The 21,886-nt window shown below is 44.1% G+C and overlaps 1 long non-coding RNA gene across 2 annotated transcripts in view; it reads left to right on the top strand.

Annotated features, from left to right (window-relative positions):
- LOC141108607 (uncharacterized) overlaps window positions 1-21,886 on the top strand; it is a 63,453-nt gene that overhangs the window by 27,048 nt on the left and 14,519 nt on the right. The gene's annotated exons all lie outside the window — the stretch shown is intronic.

The raw sequence follows: 21,886 nt of genomic DNA, 5'->3' as shown, positions 1-21,886 counted from the left end.
ATGGGGATGGATGAGCCATGAATGGGGATGGATGAGCCATGAATGGGGATGGATGAGCCATGGATGGGGATGAATGAGCCATGGATGGGGATGAATGAGCCATGGATGGGGATGAATGAGCCATGGATGGGGATGAATGAGCCATGGATGGGGATGGATGGGGATGGATGAGCCATGGATGGGGATGGATGAGCCATGGATGGGGATGGATGCGCATGAATGAATATGCCTGGGTACGGCTGAGTGCGGCTGAGTATGGCTGGGATGGTTGAGCATGGATGGATGAGTAATGCGGAGTATGGGTGGATGGATGAGCATGGATGAGTATGGAAGAGTATGGATGAGTATTGCTGAGGATGGAAGGATGAGTATTGCTGAGGATGGAAGGATGAGTATTGCTGAGGATGGAAGGATGAGTATTGCTGAGGATGGATGGATGAGTATTGCTGAGGATGGATGGATGAGTATTGCTGAGGATGCATGGATGGATGGCTGGAGTTGTCACATATCAGCGCTGTGGGCACTAGACATCCAGGCCACAGCGCTGCTGCCTCTGATCTCTCTCCTCTCAGTACCGATCGATATAGAGAGGAGAGAGGTACCGGACGTGACGCCTGTTTGTTTAGTGATCACTCCGTCATTTGACGGAGCGATCACGTGTTAAACGGCCACTGTTAGCAGCCATTCACCAGGATGTGTTGGGTCCTGTGGACCCGGCGGTCACGGAAATTCCCGGGTGCGTGACCCAGGGGGAGCGATTCTGGGTGGACGTCAATGTACGCCCTCCCAGAGTTATCCAACCACGCTGCAGCTGTCATTCGGCTATAGCGCTGTCAGCAAGCGGTTAAGGCCTAGTTCACACCTATGCATTTTTAGTGCTGTTAGCATTTTGTAGCTTTGCACTACAGAACATGTTCCATAGGAAACCATGTTAAATGGACTGTAGTGCAAATCTGCAAAATGCACTAAAAATGCATAGGTGTGAACCAGGCCTTGGTGTCCAATCCCTGGATCACTCTAGCTTGCTAGGTTCTTATAAATCAGCTTTATTTGCCCATACAACAAAATAAGCAAACTGATGTAACTGAAAAAAGAGATGCTGAATAAATCACCTATAAAGTACCTTAAATTATGAAGTTTCATTTGTGCAAGAGCTAAACACAAAAAAAAAAAAAAAAAACACACACACACACACACACACACACACCTATAGCAGCACACTGCCTATATATGGACTGTCCATCTGCGCCCATCTGATCTCTTTTCCTCTAGCAAAGATGAATGTGGCTTCAACATATTTTCAATTTTCTGTTCAGTGAATATCGAGGTCAATTAGGAACGCTGTTTGCTTTCTGTACCCTAAGCAGATTAGACAGACCCCCTCCTCATCCCCATAGCATTGCCGATCTCTGTCGCCCTGACCCACATTCTGCTGAAAATCTGCTCCTGTGTGTTTCTGCATTGAAAGCTACATACAATTGGTATTCTTTAGCTTTCCTTTAGATGCTGCAATCCCTGTTACAGATCCTGGGTTAATTAATTCAATTACATCAAATATAAATTAGATACACACATAAATGGGTAAACTCATATCACATGTTGATTTTGATTTATATTGAAATGAATGACCATCGGCTGGAAAAAAAAAAAAAAAACGGCCATTAAGCTAAACCAAAAAAAAAAAAAATTCCCTAAAGCAGTGGTAGGCAACCTTGGCCCTTCAGCTGTGGTGAAACTTTCCAATGACACCATTGCAAGACCCTGACAATCACATGCATGACTTCTAGAGGCAGAGGCATGATTTGTTTTTTTGCAGTTTTCACCACAGCTTCAGTGTCAAGGTTGCCTACCCCGGCCCTAAAGGATCTCTAAATAACTCCCAGGTTAGATTCAAACATATTCTTTCATGTATTAGCAGTCATTTTTAGGTTGTGCACTTAGAAATACACTCAGCCTTACAGGCTCCTTTAGACATGCTTGGAAATTATAGATATCATGGATTCCCATTAACGCACCTATTGCTTTAAGATGCGTTATGGACGTAATTCGTACGTGTTTTTTGACATGTTTGCATCATGTTAAATGACACTTTCAAGACTCCTCTATGTGGGTTTTCTATTGTATGGGTTCTTCTACTATCATCTTGGCTAGTAACGTTTTCTAAACGCATCTCAAATGGGCTGTAAGGCAGGCCCATACACGGTTCCTTCTGAACTGGCCAAGATTTGAACCGTCTATGGGCAGGCTGTTGATCAAGCAACTTGGGTACAACCAGCATGCTGGGTTTTACCAGCAATTATCACTAGAGAAGACAATGGCCCGGCAGGAGGGGTTCCCGCATCAGCAGCGGATGCAGGAAAGAAATTTGCTCCATTTATGGCCGGCGTTATCATAGGAGTGTTTGTGACATATTTGTGGAGCAATTACATTGAAATGAATGAAGGCATTTGGGGAGCAGTAAAGCCAGCCGAATGCTACATGTCAGACGCAGCCATGTGAACAACACTGTCTGCTGCAATGCATACAATTTACACAGAGCATGGACAGATGTTTAGGAGTCTTCAAAAATGCAGATGAAACACTGGCTTTTAATGTACAATTTGCCTAAGGTAATCTACTGACCCAGCTAGAAGCAGTTCCTGTAGAAAGCTAGTACACCTTTTCCATGGCCTTGCCTCCAATATCCTGCTTATTGTGTCTAAATATGATAACACAGTGCAACAGGCCCTAGAGTATAAGCATTCGCTATACACTTATTAAAGTAACTGCCTACATAAAATTACAAATCTGCCCAAATTTAAGACTTGTTACTTTTTCTGTGCACATAATGGAAGAACCGCAAATTGTTGAAAGAAATTTTATGAGCCCACCGCAATCAATACTGCTTAAACTCAATTATCTATTTTCTCACTAACAAAATCAAGCTATATATTGCCGTAGCCATAGACATGGGTATAAAACACAAAGATTTACTACCAGAAATGTTTTTCTACTTTGATACCCATTAACAAGTGAAAGAGAACCTTCATTTGAATAGAGAACTAGGCTCATTATGGGTAAGCTGCATGGGTTGGGGTAGGGATGCACCTAATTCGGCACAGGGGTTCTACTGAGTGTAGCCATACACTACAACTTTCCCAAGTGATCCACTGGGTGTATTCAGTTGTGACAATTGGGTACTTTATTAAGAATGAGTGATCCTAAATAGAGAAATTGATCATCAGATCAGCGTTAATTTTGTCAACTAAAATACTACTAAAACTAAAACAATTCAGATGACTAAAATACGACTAAAACTAAAATGGGATTTTAGTCAAACTACGACTAAAATTTAATTGAACATTGACGTCAAAATTAACAATGCATTAGATCAAATTCATTGGAACAGGAACAGTTATAGATGGATAAAAATTTGGCTGGTCCCTGCTGAACTGGCCGAGTTTTGATCCATCTATAGCCAGCTTAAAGTGGTTCTAAAGCCTTTATGTTTTTTTTTACCTTACGGCATTCCATGCATTAAGGTATAAAAACTTTATGAGCTGCAGGACCCCTCCCCCTCTCTTGTACTTACTTGGGTCCGATCCAGCGATGTGTACAAGAGCAGCAGCTCTTACCACTGTCTCTCTCCTTACTGTGCAGATTGATAGAAGTGGGAGCCATTGGCTCCCACTGCTGTCAAGCAAATGATGTGACAAGGGAGCAAGGGGCCAGGTTGAGCCACCCAAACTGTGGACGTAGACATAGATAGGGCGACTCTGGAGCAAGCCCACATAGCGGATTTCTATGGGGGTGTTTCGTCAGATTAGGTGACCCGTCAGAATTTGTAACAGAAGTGACGTTCTGTCGCCGCCATCTGAGAAGGGGGCAAGTGGACATCTTACACCCACTGGAGTTTTGCATTTCACTTATTTTTAACAGTAAACGGTGCTTATAAGGTCAAATACAGTATTTAGAAATCCGACGGACTGTTTAGAGGTTCACTTTTAAAAGCAGCAGCAAACCTGCTGATGTCAGTCACAGGTTTGCTAATCTGACAGAACACCTCTGATTGTATAATTCAACATGTAAACAGTCAGATGGTTTTCTAAATATTGTCTTTCACCATATAAGCTCTGTTTACTGTTAAAAATAAGGCTCGATTCACACAGGGGCAACACGACTTCAACGCGACTTTGCAACGCGACTTCAACCCGACTTCAACACGACTTGTGGATCTGACTTTCAATGAACGGGGATCCGACTTGGATCCCCGCCACTGTGTTTGGTATGAATCTTTAGGGGGAACTCCGCGCCAAATTTTAAATAAAAATCCGGCATGGGTTCCCCCCCCAGGGGCATACCAGGCCCTTGGGTCCGGATCTGAGGGGAACCCCCCTACGCCGAAAGGACGGCGTGGGGGGTCCCCCCCAATCCATACCAGACCCTTATCCGAGCACGCAGCCCGGCCGGACAGGAATGGGGGTGGGGACGAGCGAGCGCCCCCCCCCTCCTGAACCGTACCAGGCCGCATGCCCTCAACATGGGGGGGTTGGTGCCTTGGGGGAGGGGGGCGCGCTGCGGCCCCCCCACCCCAAAGCACCTTGTCCCCATGTTGATGAGGACAAGGGCCTCTTCCCGACAACCCTGGCCGTTGGTTGTCGGGGTCTGCGGGTGGGGGCTTATCGGAATCCGGGAGCCCCCTTTAATAAGGGGGCCCCCAGATCCCGGCCCCCCACCCTATGAGAATGAGTATGGGGTACATCGTACCCCTACCCATTCACCTAGGGAAAAGTGTCAATTTAAAAAAAAAACACTACATAGATTTTTAAAGTATTTTATTAGACAGCTCCGGGGTCTTCTTCCGACTTCGGGGGTCTCTCCGGTTCTTCTCCGCGCTCTCCGGGTCTTCTGCCGGGCTCCTCCGCTCTCTTCTGCCGCTCTTTTGCTAAAGCGGAGGAGCCCGGTCTTCCGTCTTCTGCCCTCTTTTCTTCTGATGTTGACACGACGCTCTCTCCGGCTAGAATGCTCTCTGTGCGCTCTGCTCTGACTTATATAGGCGGTGACCCCGCCCCCTTATGCCGTCACAGTCCCTGGGCATGCTGGGACTATGACTGCATAAGGGGGCGTGGTCATTGGGCGATGACCACGCCCCTAAAACGTCACAGTCCCAGCATGCCCAGGGACTGTGATGGCATAAGGGGGCGTGGTCACCACCTATATAAGTCAGAGCGGAGCGCTCAGAGTGCATTCCAGCCCCAGAGAGCGTCGTGTCAACATCAGGAGAAAAGAGGGCAGAAGACGGAAGACCGGGCTCCTCCTCTTTAGCAAAAGAGCGGCAGAAGAGAGTGGAGGAGCCCGGCAGAAGACCCGGAGAGCGCGGAGAAGAACCGGAGAGACCCCCGAAGAGAAGAAGGCAGCAGACCGGGCTCCTCCGCTATAGCAAAAGAGCAGAAAATAGCGGAGCAGCCCGGCAGAAGACCCGGAGAGCGCGGAGAAGACCCCCGAAGACGGAAGAAGACCCCCGGAGCTGTCTAATAAAATACTTTAAAAATCTATGTAGTGTTTTTTTTTTAAATTGACACTTTTTCCCTAGGTGAATGGGTAGGGGTACGATGTACCCCATACTCATTCACATAGGGTGGGGGGCCGGGATCTGGGGGCCCCCTTATTAAAGGGGGCTCCCGGATTCCGATAAGCCCTCCGCCCGCAGACCCCGACAACCAACGGCCAGGGTTGTCGGGAAGAGGCCCTTGTCCTCATCAACATGGGGACAAGGTGCTTTGGGGTGGGGGGGCCGCAGCGCGCCCCCCTCCCCCAAGGCACCAACCCCCCCATGTTGAGGGCATGCGGCCTGGTACGGTTCAGGAGGGGGGGGGCGCTCGCTCGTCCCCACCCCCATTCCTGTCCGGCCGGGCTGCGTGCTCGGATAAGGGTCTGGTATGGATTGGGGGGGACCCCCCACGCAGTTTTTTCGGCATAGGGGGTTTCCCTCAAGGTCCATACCAGACCCAAGGGCCTGGTATGCCCCTGGAGGGGGAACCCATGCCGGATTTTTATTTAAAATTTGGCGCGGAGTTCCCCCTCAAGATCATCTGAGCACAAGTCGCATGCCGAAGTCGGATCATGCGAGACGGCGAACCGACTTCAATGATAGTCATAGGCTGAAGTCGGATCAAAGTAGTACAGGGAGTACGCTCTGAAGTCGGAGCGACCTCAGTAGTGTCTATTAAGACGCTCCCATTCACTTAAATGTGAATCTCTTTCTGGGGCGACTTGAGGGCATACAAGTCAGATCCCAAGTCGCCCCAGTGTGAACCGAGCCTAAGTGTGAAATGCAAAACTCCGGTGGGTGTAACAAGATGTCCGTTTGTCCCCTTCTCATTGTATCCTTACTGTGGAGTGTGGGCTGTAGCAAGATGGCGACGACAGAAAGCCACTTCCGTTACAAATGCTGACAGGTCACCTAATCTGACGAAACGCCGGCACTTGCGGATGAGGAGGAGACCGGAGTGCCAGCGGGGGGCCCCAGAAGGAGGAGGATCGGGACTGCTTTGTGCAAAACCAGTTCACAGAGCAGGTAAGTATAACACATTTATTATTTTAATTAAAAAATAAGGTTTAATGTTCCGTTAAGGTTTAAGCCGAAAAAAAGCGAACCACTGCTTTTAACACAGTAAAGAGGAATAGAGATAACTTGGTACCACATGGTACTTCCCTGGCTGTGGTAATAAAAGATTTTTCAATAGGATTTGCAAACTGGATAAAAAGAATGGCCAAGATATAAAAAATCTGTCGCTTTACGATTGGAAATATAATGGTTAAGCTTAATAAAAAAAAGCAAGGGCTTGTTGTTAATATTCCAAATAGCATGCTAATACCTACTGTATATGCACAGCATTATATCCTTTTCCCTAAAATGATGGGAGTGCGGTCAATGAATTTACAATACACTCTAAATTCATTGTAGACAACAGAGGGAGAAAAATCACTAGCACATGAAAAATTAAACACACATGAGAATTGCACTTTCCAAGCTGCACTACCAGAAATAACTCACAGCAGCCAGAGCAAAAAAGATGCCCCAGAGCTTAAATTCCAAAGCTTTCACAATCCACCCCCTCCCCAAACATTAACCCAGGAGGAAATAAAACTTCCTGCCATCTGCACATATTAACCCTTCTAAAACTAGGGGGGGGGGGGGGGGTTTAAGACACAGATGGCTTCCGTGCTGTCTATTCATTGCCCCTGCTTGATGCCAATAGTAGGTCAGCATTATTATTATTATAATTATACAGGATTTGTATCGCGCCAACAGTTTAAGCATTAGACTCTTCATCCCCTAATCCAAGAGTTCCTAAACTTTACTGGGCAGAATCTGCTATATCTGTGAATCAGATTATACATTTATTTTTTAATTTAGTTTTAACTATCTCAACTCGTGTACCTGTATAGTTTTTAGCGACTACAGCAATTTTTACATTTTCACTACGGGTCTGTTTATTCAGCAATCATTTTCATACAAACTAATACATACATTGTTTTTTTTTTTTTGGAAAACAAAAAAAAAAATGATTATTGATAAAAAAAAAAAATTAGAATCAATTATAATGATCAAGTAATCAACTAGAATGCATTAACACAATAACTAAAGGGAGAAAGAAGTTAATACAGGCTGTTAAAATAAGGTTAATCAGGAATTTATTTTATTTAAAAAAAATTTGTTTACCTGTTTATTTTATTTTACTTGGAAGGTGACTTTATCTGATGTCATATGCAGATGAAAAGTCACAATACCTTGTTCGATTGTATTTACTCGATGATATTTGTAGACTATTTGCAAGTGTCATTTAACACAGGAACATTTTGACAGCCACACTTTCTGTATAATACAAAACAATTCCTGACTGTCATTTTGACAGCCAGTAATGCCAGTAATAGTGTCAGTATGTCCTAAAAACTTTAACTTTTTTAGGATATATCTCCTATGTTTAAATTCTAAACATGTTCTACTTACCTGCTCTGTGCATTGGTTTTGCACAAAGCAACCCGAGCCTTCTTTTTTCAGATCCCCCTCTTGCCAAGTGTCCCCATAACAAGCCACTAGCTATGGGGCATTTGTTCGTGGTCACTTCCAAGCCACCTCTGTTTCCATAAGGCACACAGAGCACAGCTCGACACCCCCCCACACACACACTCTCTCCTCATTGGTTGTGATTGACAGCAGTAAGAGCCAATGGCTCCGACTGCTGTCTCAGCCAATGGGGAGGGAGAGAACCAGGAAAACCATTGCTCTCGTGCACATCACAGGATCAAAATTGGGCTCAGATAAGAATTTGGGCGGCTGGGGGATGCTAGAAGGTAAAAAAACCTTCAGCCTTTACAACCATTTTAATATAGTATGTCTACTACTACCAACTCTAGTCCTAAGCTGCTATCACAAGTCAATATGGCGTTACATAAAATAAAATGTGGAATTTAGGCGGTCATAAAAGGACAATCTGTTACTACCATTGTCAAGGCTGCCACGTGAATCTCAGATTTAATCCCCCCCCCCCCAATCTCCTTTGCTAAAGAGAGTGTACAAATATTTCCACACTCGGTAGAAAGGAGTTTCATCTCATACGGCTGCTCATCATTATGTACATGTTATCACGCTACCACTTGGGTGCCCCCATAGCAAGCTACTTGCTCTGGGGGCACTTGGCAGGAGCCAGGCGTGCCAGCAGGGGACCAGAGAAGAGGAGGATTGGGGCTGCTCTGTGCAAAACCGCTGCCCAGAGCAGGCAAGACATGTTTGTAATTTTAAAAAAATGTCTTATATTATTACATTAATGCAGTTTTGTTAGAGCTGACTTGTGAGCACCCCCACTGCATCTTATACTATGATAACCTCCTCATTTCCTTGCCAATAGGTCGGTTGTACACAAGTTGCCGAAGAATGCCCATACATGTATTGAAATTTGTCCAGCCCCTGCTGAACTGGCTGAATTTCGATCCAAGTATGGTCAGCTTCAGACTAAAAACTCTTCAACTCTTCATTGTAATTGGGCACAGGCAGACTTCGTTAGCTGTCCTTAGTAAACAGACAGAAGACCAACACAAACCATCTTATGCAACTGGCTTTAAAATTAAAACATTTCGAAGGCTGGGTTCAGACTTTTGTGAATTGGATGTGGGTTTCCCTGCATCCAATTTGCATGTCAAGAGATTGCGACCAGCTCTATATGGAGTCTGTTCACACATCTCCGGAGCGGCTCCAGTGCAAATTGCACAGGAGTCCTGTGCGTCTTCTGGTCCAGTTCAGGTCAGAATTCAGCCAAAAATTTGAGCTGGAAGGGTGAACGGGGATGCACTGGACCCCCAAAGTTTTTCTTTGTTTCGGTTATAAAATTTTGTTTTCGCCTTCACTGACGGGCACTGATATGCAGCACTGATGGGCACTGAGCGGCGGCTGTGATGGGCACTGACAGGTGGCTGTGATGGGCAGCACTGATGTTGAGGTACTGACAGGTTTTACTGCTGGGCACTGAGATGGGCACTGTGAGCTGTGTTTTTATGGGGCACCGACTGACAGCTTATGGGTACATTTTAAAAGGTGTTTTGGCACATCTGAGGGGGCTGTGCTGATAATCAATGTGCGGATTATCAGTACAGACCCCCCTCTGATTGGGAGAGCCGCCGATTGGCTCTCCCTGTCAGCGCAAACCGAGAAATGCCGTTTACCGGCACTTCCTGGTTCACGCGATGACCAATCACAGCTGATCACGTGGTAAGAAGCCTCTGACAGAGGCTGCTTATCACGTTCGGCGATGCGGGGTGTCACAATGACACACCGCAATCGCCGCGCGCGCCGGCATGTTGTCCTGCTAGACGTCATATGACGCCTGGTCAAGATAACAGAACCACTTCCCGGCCGTCATTCTGCATACGGCGGGCGGTAAGTGGTTAAAAAAAAAAAAATAGCCTTCATCACTTTACCTTTAGGCTGCTTTCACACTAAGGCGCTTTACAGGCACTATAGTATTAAAAATAGCGACTGTAAAGAGCCTCACCTTTCACTCCAATGTGAATGCCTGAGTGCTTTCACACTGGAGCAGTGCGCTGGCAGGACGCCCAAAAAAGTCCTGCAAGCCGCATCTTTGAGGTCCTGTAGGAGCGGTGTATACACTGCTCCTACAGCGCCCCTGCCCATTGAAATCAATGGGCAGCGGCGCCGAAGTGCTGGCAAAGCGCCACTGCAGCAGCGCTTTGCGGCCGCTTTTAACCCTTTTTTGGCCATTAGCAGGGGTTAAAAGCGACCCGCTAGCGGCCGCAAAAACTACAGTAAAGTGCCACTAAAAATAGCAGAGCTTTACCGCCGACGCCCCAGTGTGGAAGTAGCCTTAGTGTATATTTTACTGAAATTTTGCACTTCATAAACCACTGAGCTAATATCGTGCCATATAAAAAAAATTAGAACTTTACTACTTTTTCTCACTAGGTTGTCTGCTTTTAGAAATTATATAATGTTTGGGGGATTTAGGTAACCTTCAGGCCTAAAATGATGTTTCTAAACATGTGTGCAAAAAATGCAAACACAACTGTCAGTGAAAGGGTTAATGAACAAGTATTACATAAAATGTGTGCTCTATATTTATATTGACTACAATGCAAAATTAACAAATGTTTGGAGAGTTGTAAATGTTACACGGTCATTATGTCATGTCCATGTGAGAGGTGAAGACAGCAAGCATAGGGGGTAAATGACTTCACTGGAGTCTACAAGAGCTATAAGAATCAAGTGGGTGATTCATCTCAATAGCAACATCTAAACATAACAGTTTTTACCTGATAGCCAGAATTGAAATATATTTAAAAAATATAAAACATTGTATTGTTAGCACAGATCTATCAATATAAATAACATAATATAAATAACACACACACAAACACGTGCACATTATAAAATGTACACACTTTAGAGCACATACCTTTAGGCTGCTTTCATACAGAAAGAGCCAGCCGTTAGCGGTAAAGCGCTGCTCGTTTTAGCATCACTTTACTGCGGTTTAAACTCTGTTTTTGCGCCGATTTTAACCTCAAAGAAGGGGTTAAAAACTCCCATGTTGAGCCACTTCCGAAGCGCTTTTCAGATGCTGCCCATTCCTTGCCCCAAAGATGCTGCTTGCAGGACTTTTTCTAACGTTCCGCAAGCGCACCGCCCCGGGTGTGAAATCACCCATTGCAATGAATAGGAGGCAGTTTTCAGGCGCTACTTCTAGTGCTAAAACGCCTGAAAATTGCCTCAGTGTGAAAGGGGTCTAACCTAGATCCCCACCACTGACCATAGAAGCATAGGCTTGGAGTTGCCCAGTTATGGACTTATACAGAGCTATTTACTCTCTCAATGTGACAGCGATGGCACTGACACAGGGAGTGGGTGACATGCGCATCAATACTTGGAATTATAATTTTCTCTTCACTCCTAGTAGCTTAACAGAACAGCAAGTGGAATGAAGGCAAATATGAGATACTGAGGAGGAAGATTAAAGCTTAAAGATTAAAGAGTAAACCTTCACATATACCCAGTGAAGTAACTGGCCTCAGGTGATACACAGAGGTGAAACAAAACCTCCCTACATAAGTTGTACCTGATTATCTGCAGTCTTCTCTTCTCTACATCCATTCAAAGTCCAAAATTTACACAGCTTCTCTGAGCTTCTAGAAAGCAGGGACGGGGAGCTAAAGTCTTTTTTTTAGAAGAATGGGCAGCAGAGAGAAATGACACTGGGTTTAACACTGTAGAGGGATATGCTCTGTTCATATTTCACGTCTGAGGTTTAGAACCACTTTAAAGCTAACCTGTTGCTCTACTCTGCGTATACAAAATGATAGCTTTGTTATAATATACTGCACATCATTAAATTAGGACTTCTTAATCTGCACATACAATACACAGTCTTTTCATGTGGGAAAGTTAAAGAGTAAGTTAAAATGTTATCTGATTGTACAGCAATGCATACAAGTGTATTAACATCACCAGAGACCAAAAAACATTCTGCCCAAAGATACAGAGAACTTTTGTCTACTGCATATCTCTAGCTAATGAAGACTATGCTAATGTGCAGTGTGCACCAAAACCTACACTGTGACAGCAGCAGAGAAGATCCTTGGCATATCAAAGCTTTAAAGGTTATTTCAGTCAATATGAAATATTGCCCAACTGAACTAACTTTAAACCTAATCAAACTGTAGAAAGTGGATAGCTGTAATCTTGCTGCAGTACCACTCTCTATTATACCTTACCCTGGCAGTGTGTGCGCATGTATACAGTATACCGTGTAAATATATATATTATGGGTACATGTAAAGATTTACAATATACTAACTTCAACAAGATACAGTGGACAACATATATGTTTTTTGTTTTGTTTTTTCACATACTTACAAAAAATGTTGCGGCCACTGAAATACAAAAATAAAGGAATTGATCTAATGCATTGCAAAGAGCAGTAATATGCAGTATTAGAATTAACAGCATTAATCCAATTGGCTGTTTGACCACTTAATTCAAGATTGCACAAGGTTACAATTGAAGGATTCCCGGAGCTGCTTCTATCTAGATATGGGAGATGCATGAAAGAAATAGGAAAAGCGGCACAAAGAGGTTCAAAGTGACATCCATGGTCTGATCAGAAGTGACAGCTGGCAATGATCTCAAACAGCCAGATGCTTCCTTAAGGGAGACTGCAAGCTCAGTACAGGAATCAGCAACTGTCCATAGAGAATTAGGGAGGCCGCAAGCCTTAGCCTTCTCCCCTAGCAGCTGACAGATAAATCTCATCTGGCCAGGAGCAAGTGCCAACACGTAAATACAAAGCAATGAGTGGAATGAAAAAGGGTCAAAAAGAAAGTCAGAGAATTACAAACATGAGATTACACAGATTTGTTTTGTTTTTTTCTAAAGGACAAGGTAGAGTATTTCAGATGATTGATAGCAGGGATTTTCTGCTTTTGGTCTGAACACTCTTGGTGATCAGATTGATTCATGGATCCCTGAGTTGGTTGTAGCTCCTTTGGCTCTATCACCAATTGGCTGCCAGAAGTAGTGGCGGTAGATTCCTGGTCACTTATTAGCTGGAGAGGCGAGCTTGTGCTGTAGTTGAGAGAGGAATGGGGAAGATGTATGGACTGTGCTCTCCTTCTCCAGCTGCTCCCTGGTGATCCCTATATGCAGCTGGCTAGAGAACTGGAGTAAAGTTATAGGAGGGAAGTTCTGACTTGGTTTTAGTTAGTGTATCACAGATATTTTTATTACCCACCTATTGTCACATTTTCCCATTTGTTGCCCATACAGTATATTGTCCCAATTATCAAGATGGTCTCTTTGTTGTCTACGTACTGTCATGATTGTCTCTCAGCTGCTCTTGTGTTGTCATATAACTGCCTGTATATTGTCACAATACAATGTTATTAGCCCATGTATTGTAAAGATTGATAGTTTTTTTTTTTTATTATGTATGGTCAGTGTTGTTTGTTTAGAGCAGCCTTTTTCAACCAGGCTATCTTCAAGGTTCCTCAGGAGTGCTTTGGCAAAATGCCTAAAAATTGTCCAAAAATTGTATACAAGCCAGCAGGTGGATCACGTTTACCTTTTGGTTACACAAGGCCACAGGTTTTCATTGTGCACCATTACAAACCTTCTAACAACCAATGACCTCAGTTGATAAGGATTATGACGGGCACTTGCTTTGCATCCCCATTTGGCCCTTCTCTGCCACTCTCCGTCACCACTGGGGTCACATTAGCTGAGTGAGGGAGAGAAAAAGAGAGAAGAGAAACATTGGAATACTAATCAGTACCAGTGTGCAAAGGTGTTTTTGCTTTGGAAGAATAAATCACCTCTAATGTTGGGTGTCTTAAGTGTGGATGTTGCTGCTTTAATGTTAAACTACTGGTTTAGTTGTTTTCATTTTAGAATGGGGTTCCTTGAGATTGCGCTTAATTTTAACAGTTGGTATAGAGGATCATATCACTATAATTTCATCCCCTGAAGGCCTGCCACCATACAACACCCCTAAAAAAATGCAATATATTGGCCCCTAATCTCAATTCACTACCATGTGCACCACTGTTAACCTTTAACTAGCTATGACATGCTATGCAAACTATTATACCCCAGTTCATCCCCTTCAGAATCCCAGTGTAGGGATGACCAAGGAGCAGGAGGATTGAGCACATCCCACACCTCTTACCCAATCTCTCTTTTCCTACAGCACAACTTCACCTTGCTGGCCAATGGGTGACAGAAATAGTGACAATTATCTCACGACTCCTGTCAACCAATTGGTGGTTGAACCAAGGGGAACCGCAGGAAGCCCAGAGATCCAGTAATCAGACTTCTAAAAATTTTCAAGTTAGAAAATTCCACCTTTACAACCTGGTCAAAGGCAAAATATGGTACTCGGCATGCAAACAAAGAATTAGCTTCCCCAGCAGTGTTCTGGGGAACAATGAAAATGCTAAAATCTGGCTGACAGTTTATACAGAATTTAGCAAATAGACACATGAACACCAATGACCGTGCTAAGAATACCTTCCTGCTACCTAGTCAACAAGTAGTACACTAAAAGTACAATGGCAACTTTTTTTAAGGAGTGGAGAGGGATTAGAACACCTGTCAGATTTTTTTTTTTGTGGTTTGTGCCCCCTATTGACAGCAAAAATGACAGCAAAAAGCACCAACGCATAGTTGTGAACCAGGCCTATGACGTTTAGTAGTAGCAGCAGCATGCTTTTTTTGTATCGCCTATCATCATGGGGTTAAAAAAATAAATAAAATTAGCCCTTTATAGTACAAAAAAAATGGATAATCGCTACTATAAGGGGTTCATTTATACTATATATATATCTCCATCCATCTCCACTTCAATACCGCCCATTGTCATTTGATGTCCGCAGATGGGATCTCCCATCCTGGGCGGGCGTCATATGACGTCCTCGGCTTCCTGGCAGTATAGGGGGCGCGCGCACAGCGTCACCGAAACAGCCAAAGCGCATGTCCACCGGGCACTCGCGATCGTTCATGACAGAGCAGGAACGTGGATCTGTGTGTGTAAACACACTGATCCACGTCCTGCCAGGGGAGAAGAGACAGATCGTGTGTTCCTAGCACATGGGAACACCGATCGGTCTCCTCCCCTAGTCAGTCCCACCCCCCCCCAGTTAGAATCACTCCCTAGGTAACACATTTAACCCCTTGATCGCCCCCTAGTGTTAACTCCTTCCCTGCCAGTGACATTTACACAATAATCAGTGCATATTTGTAGCTCTGATCGCTGTATAAATGTCAATGATCCCGAAATAGTGTCAAAAGTGTCCGATATGTCCGCCGCAATGTCACAGTTACGATAAAAATTGCAGATCGCAGCCATTACTAGTAAAAAATAAATAAAGATGCCATAAATCTATCCCCTATTTTGTAGGCGCTATAACGTTTGCGCAAACCAATCAATATACGCTTATTGAGGGGTTTTTTTTACCAAAAATATGTAGAAGAATACATATCGGCCTAAACTGAGGAAAAAAATTGTGTTTTTTTTTTAAACTTGTCGCTCTTTTTTTGTTTATAGCACAAAAAATAAAAACCGCAGTATTTGTGTGTGTGTGTGTGTGTGTGTGTGTGTGTGTGTGTGTGTGTGGGGGGGGGGGTGATAACAATGTCATTTGGGTACAGTGTTGCATGACCGCGCAATTGTCATTCAAAATGTAACAGCGCTGAAAGCTGAAAATTGGCCTGGGCATGAAAGGGGTGAAAATACCCAGTACTGAAGTGGTTAAAAATACACCCAGGAGTAGGATATATGGGCATTATAACTATGAGTCGGACATGAATGAAGGGTCAATCTATATGAAAGGTGGAAGGGAGATATAAATCTTTTAGATTAAAGGAATACTAAAAGCTGAGACTTTTTTTTTTTTTTTTTTATGAATATAATCATTTTAAATATAATGCAAAATACTGGTAAAAGTGTTTACTTTAAATGTAATTCTAATGCCTTATATTACCTCCAGTCTATCAGCCTTCACCTTCTCTAAGTTCAGATGCTGATGTTCCCTGCACAGAGTCTTTAAAGTAATTTTTTTTAAACAAACATGTTATACTCACCTGCTCTGTGCAATGGTTTTGCACAGAGCAGCCCAGATTCTCATCTTCTAGAGTCCCCCACCAACTCTTCTGGCTCCTCCTGCCTTCAGAGTGCCCCAATAGCAAGCTGCAAAGTGTAATATAGTGCCCTATAGCAAGGTAAAAAAAAATCTTACTTTAAAAACAACTCACTTCCTGCCCAGGACTACATGAGGCATTGCTCCTCACACATTCACAAGTTCTCAGGCACTTACGGACATGTATGGAAGATGTACTGAGCTGTCTGTGTGCTGCACTGTACTTCCCGATATGTAAATAATGCATTCTGTATGCAGGCCAACTAATCGGCTGGCCAATCAATTATGAAAATAGTTGACATTTTCATAATCGATTAGTTGTCTTGGCCCTAGTATTGACTATTATAGATGGTGCCAATGTGTGCCACATATTTTGCTGATGAAAGTTTGCCAAGGCTGGTCTTTTTTGTACTTGCTGTCATAAGTTTCTTAACCATTTCAATACCAGGCACTTAGGCACCTTCCTGCCCAAGATAATTTTCACCTTTCAGCACTGTCGCATTTGAATGATAATTGCGCGGTCATGCTACACTGTACCCAAACACATTTTTTATCATTTTGTTCCAACAAATAGAGATTTTTTCTGGTGGTATTTGATCACCTCTGGGATTTTTATTTTTTGCTCAACAAATAAAAAAAAGACCGAAAATTTTGAAAAAAAAAACAAGTTTTTCTTTGTTTCTGTTAAAAATTTTTGTAAATAAGTTTTCTCCTTCAATGACGAGCACTGATAAGGCGACACTGATGGGCACCAATGAGGTGGCACTGGTATGCGGCACTGATGGGCACTTGTAGGCGGCACTGATAGGTGGCACGGATGGGCACTGATAGGTGGGCACTGATGGGTGGCATTGCTGGGCATCACTGATGTGTTAATACATACTGGTGCCAATCAGTGCCCATTTGTGGGCGCTGATTGGCACAGATTGGGCATTCATTTGAACATGTGGATGGCCATGGGGTACATACCGGGCCATCCACATATCGCCCCCTTCCCTAGTGGTCCAGTGTGGTCATCTAAGTGGGGGGGGGCTGCGCTGATAATCAGCGCAGACCCCCCACCAGGAGAGCCGCCGATCGGCTCTCCTCTACTCGCGTCTGTCAGACGCGAGTGAGGAAAAGCCGATCAACGGCTCTTCCTATTTACATCGTGATCAGCCGTGATTGGACATGGCTGATCACTTGGTAAAGAGCCTCCGCCAGAGGCTCTTTACCGAGATTGGTGGAGCGCTGTGTCAGACTGACACACCACCGATGGCCGCGATGCGCGCCCCCATGGGCACGCGGCGGCTATTATCCTGAAGGACGTCATATGACGCCCAGTCAGGATAACTGAACCACTGCCCGGCCGTCATTTTGCTATAAGCTGGGCGGGAAGTGGTTAAAGTGGAGCTCCAAATGAAAGCGGAAGCCCCGCTTGTTTTCACCCTCCCCCTCCCCTCCACTGCCACATTTACCACTTTTTGGGGGGGAGCAGGTATTTGGGTTTGACAGGTACACGCTCCCACTTCCTGGTAAGATCGCTGCATGGCGATCTACGTCCTGTGCGGCCTCCTCCTCCTTCCCCCTGGCTGCTTTCTGGGACCTGTGTGTGTCCCAAGAGACCATGGGACCATTCCGAAAGTGCAGCATGACTCGCACATGTGCAGTAAGAAACCAGCTGTAAAGCTTGAAGGTTCACTGCCGGTTTCTCTTGCTTGCAATGCCTGCACCTGCAGCCGATGGGATGCCGACAGCGCGGGATCCCTGGACAGGTAAGTGTCTAAAAGTTAGCAGCCACAGTATTTGTAGCTGCTAACTTTTAATTATTCTTTTTTACAGGCTGGAACTCCACTTTAAACTCGTCAACTACAATTTACTATGCAATTAACGTACTAGTAAAGTAGTACACTTACAGTACTGTATATGGGCAACAGTTTTTTTTTGGATAGAGTGGAGAGGGATTAGAACATCTGTCAGGTTTTAAGTGTTGTCTGTACCCCCTATTAGAGAGATTCAACCCATTTGCCATGATTACTTTCATCACCGTGATTTGAAAGAAAATCCAAAAATATGGGTTGTCCCAAGAAAAGTAATAGCGGAGAAGTATTCTAATGGGGACACTAATTCTGGTGGCAGCCAGGGATTCCCTCACTTCGGAGGCATTCCCTCCCAATGGGACACAGATAGCAAAAAAAACCTGTCAGGGGTTGTAACTAGTGATGCACCAAAAAATAAAAATTTTGGTACCGAAAATTCAGGATGCACTTGGCCGAAACTGAAACCAAAACTGACAGTTTAAAAAAAAAAATATGGCGCCTGGGTAAAACCACGCCAACAAGTAGAAATGCAAGAACGCATCAAAAATGCACACGCGTTGCTTTTGATGCATTTTTTGAGTCATGTGAGCATTTTTTTTGAGTTCTATGAAAAAAACACCATAAGCAAGATCAAATCACAGTAAAATCACAGCAAAATCATGTATCGGTATTTTTTTCTTTTTGCCTTTAGTTCTACTTTATCTGAAGGCATTTGAACCAATATTTGTATTTGGTTACCATGTAAATTATTAGGCCTCATGCACACTGGGCGCTTTTACAGCTGGTGTTTTGGATGTCAGACCTTTTTTTTTTTTTTTTTTTTTTTTTAACGGCCTCTAAACTCCCCTACATGTTTAACAGAGGTTTTTTGGAAGCGGATAACAACCAGCGAATAGCCCAAAAGGTCTGGTATGGATTCTAAGGGGAACCCCCACGCCAAAACAGAAGGAAAAAAAAAAAAAAAAAAAAAAAGGCCCGCGTGAGCGCCCCCCCCCACCTCAAACATACCAAGCCACATGCCTTTAACATGGGGGGTGTTTTGGGGCAGCCCCCCCCCCCCATAGCACCTTGTTCCCATGTTAATGGGGACAAGGGCCTCTTCCCCACAACCCTAGCCTCTGGTTGTGGGGGTCTGTGGGCCCTCAGATCCTAGCCCCCCATATGAATGGGTAGGGGTACATGGCCTTACTCCTTTACCCAGAAGAAAGTGTAAAAAATGACAGCAGGCAGTTTTTCACAAGTCCTTTATTTAAAAAAACAATAATAAACAAAAAGTTCCCCAGTGTAGATCCATCATCAATCATTACGCGCGCCACCACTGCCGACCCGAAAAAAGAAAAGGAGCCTCCACTCCCGACAAAGGCCCCCATCAAATAAGTTCCTAAATACCTTAAGTCATCGATTAGAGGCATGCTGGGTGACCCCTTTTGACGTCACTGGCTGGCCCCTCCCCTTAGTTATTTAAGAGCTGTCAGACAGCGGGAGCAGAGGGGTTTTTTTTTTCTTCTTTTTTTGGATCGGCAGTGGCAGCGGGCATGACAATGGATTTACACCTTTTTCTTGGTCTGGAATGGGTTTTGGGAGGGGGACCCCCACGCCTTTTTTTTAAAAAACTTTGGTGCAGGGGTCCCTCCCAAAATTCTTAGCAGACCTAAGGGTCTGGTATGGATTTGGGAGGGGACCCCATGCCGTTTTTTTCACAATTTATTGCCAGCAATGTTAGTTTTTTTTTACATTCAGCTGTCAGCGGGGAACCCCGCCGACAGCTGATGACTCATCTGTTAAGGATGTGGCGGCTGGCTTTCTGGCCTGCTCCTTTGCAACCAGCTAGTCACTGGTTGTTAAGGTCACTGGTGGCCCCGACCCTAACGCTACAGCTACTAAACGTAGCTTACACACTAGGCTAACCGCGTCAAAAACTTCTAAAACATTTGCGGTTTTTGTCTAGCATTTCTAAAGCAGTTTTTAGCTTTTTAGTGTGCATGATGCCCTATATTTAAACACCATAAAAAAGTTGATATGTTGCACAGAGTGATCAGTCAAATGTTTGTCCAGGTAGAGTAGTGTGCAACAAAAACTTGCCAAGGTTTTTTTTTTTTTCCCTCATAAAAACTTACCACCTATTTTCATCCTCTGTTACATCCCATTGCTGTTGACCTCTTGCAGCCTCTTTACATATCTACATGCACTATAGAAATAGTTGTACTGGCATTTGTCAGGGCAGGTTTCCCAAATGTAAGATTCAAGAAGACCATGCTTGCATAATGCCTGTTGCTATGGTCACCTGTAGTCTTTACTGAAAAGAGAAAAGGTAGAGGCGCCCATAGTCTTTACTGAAAACCTGTGTGACAGGTTGACAAAATAAACCTATGTGACAGAAAGTTGTCACACTAAGCAAGAAAGGGTCTGAACAAGGACCTTTGTGGCAAGATCACTAGGCATTCTTTTACTGAAAGCAACAGATATAAAAATATTGAAAATTACATTAACTTATAAATTTTATATGGGATTTAGTTATTAGGATTGCATGCACTACAGAAAATATGAACCAGTGTAGTTGGGGCAAAGGATACCTGTGATTTAGGCCTCTTGAACATGGCCACAAGCATAAATTTGGGCATAATTCTCTGCCCAGGAGTGACAGATAGGGATCAATCACTTCTGGGCATAGAAAAACAAACGTATGGCATATGAACCTTTTGCAGCTGCATGCAAGAGGCCTTATTGTTTTTTTACCTCCCAACTGCAAGTGCAAACCTAGTCTTAGACTGGCCATACACCTATAGATTATCTGCAGATTTTCTGTGGTCAGATGGAAAAAGTGGGAGATTCCTCCATCCACACAGTTTAGCGTACATGGAGAAATCTGTTGCACTTTTTCCATCTAACCATAGAAAATCTGCAGATAATCTATAGGTGTATGGCCAGTTTTAGAGTCCTTCCCTCCAGGCGGACTCTGCCTGCGAGCTGCTTGGTCCGTAGGGGACCTGTCTGCGGATCCCGCTGAGCGGGGACAATACGCTCTCCTCTATGGACGGTTGGATGATAACTGACTGCCCGTCCATTTACACACGACTTCCATCGGATCCACTGGATGGAAGTTTTTAACAGATCGAATTGGATGTAGGAAAGCATAAATGGACACGTGTCCATTTATACCCACTACTCCATAGAGGAGAATGGAGTTTCTGATCAGATCCACCTGAAAAAACGGGCCCGATCAGAACACTCATGTAAAAGGGGCCTTAGAGTGTCACGGTACTTGACTGCAAAGGAGCTGACTTTTATAGGCTGCTAGTTCCTTGGATATCATGCTTAACTCATAGTTTTACAGATTCTAAGCAACTAAGGCCGACCATAGATGCCACATCATTCTTCGATTAGCCAGAACAAAAAACAAATTGATCCCCCCATCCACACATGCAAGGTGGATGTAAGATTACTCCCCGCTGTCCTTTAGTATTCTGATAGCGGGACTCCAGTTGATCGACAAAAGCTCTTCCAACAGTCAAATTTATAATAAAAAGTCATAAATGGCATCACCTAGATTGCTAGAATAACAAACCTCATTAAAAAAAAAAACTAATAATCTGGCAGTTTACTTCTGCTTTATTAAACCCCCCCCCCTACTGTATTCCAGAACCAGTAACCAAAAAAAAAAAAAGTGTCCCTAAAATTAAAAGCCAATTAGTTATGATCACCTGAAATTGGAAAAAAAAGAGATCCAGCTGAAGTCATAGATGAGGAATTGTTATCAAATCGCAAAACAAATAATTAAGTTAGGTTAATGTTTACACATTTGGTTATCACTGCCACACCTCCGAAAAGCGATCTGCAGTCAGACTGCTTTTCAAATACGTTTAACACAGAGGCATTGCACGTGGTTGTGGGGCGGTTGCAGTTGG

This window comes from Aquarana catesbeiana, linkage group LG09 (assembly GCF_042186555.1).
Source record: "Aquarana catesbeiana isolate 2022-GZ linkage group LG09, ASM4218655v1, whole genome shotgun sequence".
Classification (NCBI taxonomy): Eukaryota; Metazoa; Chordata; class Amphibia; order Anura; family Ranidae; genus Aquarana; species Aquarana catesbeiana.
The sequence above is the reverse complement of the archived record's forward strand: the minus strand, read 5'-3'. Positions and strand labels throughout refer to the sequence as shown.